The sequence below is a fragment of the Chiloscyllium punctatum genome, chromosome 17, assembly GCF_047496795.1.
Source record: "Chiloscyllium punctatum isolate Juve2018m chromosome 17, sChiPun1.3, whole genome shotgun sequence".
Classification (NCBI taxonomy): Eukaryota; Metazoa; Chordata; class Chondrichthyes; order Orectolobiformes; family Hemiscylliidae; genus Chiloscyllium; species Chiloscyllium punctatum.
The window spans coordinates 45218266-45224265 of record NC_092755.1 but is presented as its reverse complement, the minus strand read 5'-3'; the positions used below and the strand labels follow the sequence as shown (position 1 = coordinate 45224265).

At 40.9% G+C, this 6000-nt stretch overlaps 1 long non-coding RNA gene across 1 annotated transcript in view; it reads left to right on the top strand.

Annotated features, from left to right (window-relative positions):
- The first annotated feature begins 5649 nt into the window (after positions 1–5649).
- Positions 5650–6000, top strand: part of LOC140487677 (uncharacterized) — a 44951-nt gene continuing 44600 nt past the window's right edge. Inside the window, exon 1 of the long non-coding RNA XR_011962862.1 lies at positions 5650–5708. This is a non-coding gene — a long non-coding RNA (uncharacterized lncRNA). The remainder of the gene's footprint in view (positions 5709–6000) is intronic.

Genomic DNA, 6000 nt, shown 5'->3' with positions numbered 1-6000 from the left:
TGTTTGTTCCATCTGTCCTGATGACTGAGGGTGATGAGGAGAGTGTAGATCCCACTTAAAATTTAGCAGTCTGCATACCTCTTGGCATACTGCAATACTAAAATGCATTCCCTGATCAGAGTCTATACTAGTTGGGACTCCTCAACTCGGGAAGTATTCCTTACATATGACTTTAGCAGTATGGTTTGCCCTTGGCTCGTTGAGCTGAGGATGCTTCCACCTATCTGGAGAATTTGTCAACAATGACTAAGATGTCTGCATAACCCTGCCATTTTGGGAGAGATGTGTAATGCATCTATAGATGTTGGAAGGGTCCTGCAGGTGCTGAGGTCTTAACTGTGGCATTAACATGGTTGGTCCAGGGTTGTTCCTTTGACTCGTGACACAACAGTCTGCTGCATTTTTCTTAAAACCTTTCCCCCACCAGCTCTTTTGGAATCTAGCCCATCAGTTGTAAAGGGACCAGATGTCCCCATGAGTGGATTTGTTGTTCCATAAAAAGGCATTAATGCTTGTGATGCAAATATTTTATGTGTCCCTTTGTCTCCAGATGCCATCCTCGCAGAGTTTAATGCCTGCTTCAATCCACATCCACTTCTCCCTTCAAGAGCACAGTGTGGGTCATAAGGGCTTATAACTTAGGTTCAGTTGATCCACTCGGACGGTTGCCTTGAGACACTGCATTTTTAGCTGCTTGGTCCGCCAAGGCACTACTTTGCGTTTCTGTAGTAAATTCTCTAGTATGAGCTTTACATTTCAAAATTGAGACTGCCTGTCGAAGTTTATGGCCTCTCGGAGATCATGCACTTCATCCCTGTTTTGAATAGATGTTCCTTTTTTGCCGTAATGGTCCAAAATCACGGGCAACTCCAAAAGCATAACGATAGTCTATGTAAATGTTTGCTGTTTTACCTTCTGCTATTTTGCAGGCTTCTGTAAGCGTACGTAATTCTGCTTGCTGAGCTGAAGTGCCCGCAGGCTGGGAACAGCCCAGTCCACTTCTCAGATGCCTTTCTCAATGAATGAGAATCCAACTGTAAAGGGGACAAGGTCTGGTGATGCTCAACAAAGAATTAACCACCATGGTTTCAGTCATTGTCTTACAAGTTGGAAGGCTACCACAGAACAGTACATATCAGTCTTGTGATTTTAATGCCTTAATTCCTAATACCTTCAAGGAGACCAAATGATAAACAAAGAAAATACATTTACGAGGAGGTCACTAGTGAGAGGGAGACTAACAGTGAGCCTCTGAAGGATCACAGGACATAAGGGTCAGCACAAACTGAGAACCACAAAGCAAAATAAGCCATAGAAGTGAGATATAAATTGAAATGTGATCCTTGTTGAGTGCAACACTGATACCACCTCAGATTGAGAAAAATCAAATAGCATTTACATCACAGCAACATGACATTAAGTCCATCATGCCAATGTCAGTTATTATACTCCGTACGGTAAAAACAATGACTGCAGATGCTGAAAACCAAATACTGGATTAGTGGTGCTGGAAGAGCACAGCAGTTCAGGCAGCATCCAACGAGCAGCGAAATCGACGTTTCGGGCAAAAGCTTTTATTCCTGATGAAGGGCTTTTGCCCGAAACGTCGATTTCACTGCTCGTTGGATGCTGCCTGAACTGCTGTGCTCTTCCAGCACCACTAATCCAGTATTATACTCCGTACGCCTGGTGGGTGAAATCTGTACTTGAGTGAGCAATTTCAGTGTGGGAGAGGGAGTCAACACAATGTTTTAGTTAGTACTAGTATGTTGTTTATGTTATCCAATGCGAGCATTAAGATATTTGGAGTCTTATTCACAACTGCTTATGAAGAGTTGAAGAACTTCCTTCTTTAACTCCAACAGGAATACTGAATTGATTTGTTACACTTGGGTTTTACTGACACAACTGTCGAAGATTAATTGCATCCTTTCTAGAAATGTAAACATTGGTGCATTACTCAGAGTTTGGAATTAACAGTATCACTCTTGTCATTGACCCTTTATTGTACTTTTAGGTTGGCCAAGCGCTCTCCAATGTGCCTTAACTTCACTATTTTGTGAACAACTGTTTTGTGATTAGACAATTCTGTGGTTTCTCAGAAAGTCAATCGAATCAGTTTATGCCAAATCATGGATAATTTTACTTTCCTGACATACATTCACTAAGAATTTGCAGACACTGTAGATTTGGATTGAAATATGATTATGAGAAGGATCTATGATTCTATGATAAGTATATTAATAGTGTTCTCTATCACCAGAGCAGATAGAATGCCAACAACATAAATATTTTGTCTATTGACTCTCGAAGTGAAATACCCATTTAGAATCAATTTTATTTTTGATAGCCAAACCAATGTTTCTATGTATATATAGTGCAATCGCTTCAATAACTGCAGAATTCCTTGACTTTCTGACAGAGAAAGTGAGGACTGCAGATGCTGGAGATCAGAGTCGAGAACGTGGTGCTGGATAAGCACAGCCGGTCAGGCAGCATCTGAGGAGCAGAAGAGTCGACGTTTTGAGCATAAGCCCTTCATCAGGAATGAGGATTGTGGCCTGGTAGGGTGAGAGATAAATAGGAAGGGGTGGGGTTGGGGGGGGGGGGGGGGGAAGTTAGCTGAGAAAGCGGTAAGTAGATGAAAATGAGGGAGAAGGTGATAGGTCAGGGGTGTGTGGAGTGGATAGATGGGAAAGGTGGTGGACAGGTTAGGAGGGCAGTGCCCGACGCCTGGAGGAAAAACGCCTCATATTCCGCATTGGCACCCTGCTACCACACGGGATGAATGTGGTTTTCAATAGTTTCCTCATTTCCCCTCCCCCCACATTATTCCAGCCCCAAACCTCCAACATGGCATTTCCAAATCCACTGGATCTGCTCTTTTATAATTTCACTGATCGTGCCAACGCTGTAGGGTGTTTTTTAAATAAGGAATAAACCCAAGTTTAAGGATCATTCTTCGCGTCCTCTGAATGATCTCTTTAGCTTTAATATTCATTGTAGTTGTCGGAATCAAAAAACAGACACAATAAGCTCAGGTGCACCAAAGATTCCCAGTCACGCTCAATTCCAAGTGAAAACGATGTAAAAGTAGCGCAAACTTCAATGTGAGCTAAAGAAATTTCAATAAACAACCAGACCACTCCCTCTGAACGAATCAAACTTTGAGCAAATATCAAATATATTTGGAGAGAGCAGCTGTGCCTGTCTTTACTATTGAGAACAGCAGTCCCTGTCTTTATGATTGAGAACAGTAGTTCCTGTCTTTATTATTGAGAACAGTAGTTCCTGTCTTTATGATTGAGAACAGTAGTTCCTGTCTTTATTATTGAGAACAGCAGTCCCTGTCTTTATGATTGAGAACAGTAGTTCCTGTTCTTTATTATCGAGAACAGTAGTTCCTGTCTTTATGATTGAGAACAGTAGTTCCTGCCTTTATTATTGAGAACAGTAGTTCCTGTTCTTTATTATTGAGAACAGTAGTCCCTGTCTTTATGATTGAGAACAGTAGTTCCTGTTCTTTATTATCGAGAACAGTAGTTCCTGTCTTTATGATTGAGAACAGTAGTTCCTGCCTTTATTATTGAGAACAGTAGTTCCTGTCTTTATTATTGAGAACAGTAGTCCCTGTCTTTATGATTGAGAACAGTAGTTCCTGTTCTTTATTACCGAGAACAGTAGTTCCTGTCTTTATTATTGAGAACAGTAGTCCCTGTCTTTATGATTGAGAACAGTAGTTCCTGTTCTTTATTATCGAGAACAGTAGTTCCTGTCTTTATTATTGAGAACAGTAGTTCCTGCCTTTATTATTGAGAACAGTAGTCCCTGTCTTTATGATTGAGAACAGTAGTTCCTGTTCTTTATTATCGAGAACAGTAGTTCCTGTCTTTATTATTGAGAACAGTAGTTCCTGCCTTTATTATTGAGAACAGTAGTCCCTGTCTTTATGATTGAGAACAGTAGTTCCTGTTCTTTATTATCGAGAACAGTAGTCCCTGTCTTTATGATTGAGAACAGTAGTCCCTGTCTTTATGATTGAGAACAGTAGTCCCTGTTCTTTATTATCGAGAACAGTAGTCCCTGTCTTTATGATTGAGAACAGTAGTCCCTGTTCTTTATTATCGAGAACAGTAGTCCCTGTCTTTATGATTGAGAACAGTAGTCCCTGTTCTTTATTATTGAGAACAGTAGTTCCTGTCTTTATGATTGAGAACAGTAGTCCCTGTCTTTATGATTGAGAACAGTAGTTCCTGTTCTTTATTATCGAGAACAGTAGTCCCTGTCTTTATGATTGAGAACAGTAGTCCCTGTCTTTATGATTGAGAACAGTAGTCCCTGTTCTTTATTATCGAGAACAGTAGTCCCTGTCTTTATGATTGAGAACAGTAGTCCCTGTTCTTTATTATCGAGAACAGTAGTCCCTGTCTTTATGATTGAGAACAGTAGTCCCTGTTCTTTATTATTGAGAACAGTAGTTCCTGTCTTTATTATTGAGAACAGTAGTCCCTGTCTTTATGATTGAGAACAGTAGTCCCTGTTCTTTATTATCGAGAACAGTAGTCCCTGTCTTTATGATTGAGAACAGTAGTCCCTGTTCTTTATTATTGAGAACAGTAGTTCCTGTCTTTATGATTGAGAACAGTAGTCCCTGTCTTTATGATTGAGAACAGTAGTCCCTGTTCTTTATTATCGAGAACAGTAGTCCCTGTCTTTATGATTGAGAACAGTAGTCCCTGTTCTTTATTATCGAGAACAGTAGTCCCTGTCTTTATGATTGAGAACAGTAGTCCCTGTTCTTTATTATTGAGAACAGTAGTTCCTGTCTTTATGATTGAGAACAGTAGTCCCTGGCTTTATGATTGAGAACAGTAGTCCCTGTTCTTTATTATCGAGAACAGTAGTTCCTGTCCTTATTACTGAGAACAGCAGTCCCAGTCTTTATTAATGGGAATTAGTGGGCGGCACGGTGGCACAGTGGTTAGCACTGCTACCTCACAGCGCCAGGGACCCGGGTTCAATTCCCGCTTCAGGCGACTGACTGTGTGGAGTTTGCACATTTTCCCTGTGTCTGCGTGGCTTTCCTCGCTTTATTATTGTTCCTGCCTTTATTATTGAGAACAGTAGTTCCTGTCTTTATGATTGAGAACAGCAGTCCTTGTCTTTATTATTGAGAACAGTAGTTCCTGTCTTTATGATTGAGGACAACAGTCCCTGTCTTTAGTATGGAGAACAGCAGTCCTGCCTCTATTGCTGAGATCAGTTGCCATTGTCTTTTGTAGTAAATATGAGTATCTAACTAGAAAGTAAGACTGAGTGTACTGTATGAAATCTCCCCTACGTGCTGGGATGTTGTGCAAGTGTAAGGTCTGGGTTGCGTGCTCGAGTCAGCCTTGTATGACTGCGGCCTGTCAGGTGACAAAAGGTGAAGAAAGATGACCATGGCACAATGTGATGAACTGCAGCAATCCAGAAGAAGGTTGTGGCAGAGTCTGATTGGTTAATGGGGAAATAATGTAGGCTTAGTGTGATTGGTTATGCTAATGTAACGTGGATCGAGCATGGCTTTTAGAAAAATATAAACAATAGAGTACTCTCACTGCTGGGGAACAATCAGGGATGACTTCTCTGGCGGTCACAGCTTTTGTTTGCAAATACAGGCTTCTCATCTTGAAGAATTCTCTGCGTCTCCTGGTCATTCTTAAAAGGTGCGGTCAACCACAGCAATTTATTTTAGAGAAGAGCAGTCCCTGTCTTTTTTATATAGAGAACCGCAGGCACTGTATTTAGTATAAACACCGGTAGTCACTGACTTAATGGGACAGAACAGCAGTCCCTGAATTTAGTCTCAAAAGTGTCAGCCCCTCTCTTTAGTATAAATACAGAGAACAGCAGTCTCTGTCTTTATGATTGAGAACAGTAGTTCCTGTTCTTTATTATCGAGAACAGCAGTCCCTGTCTTTATTGTTGAGAACGGTAGTTCCTGTCTTTTTGATTTAG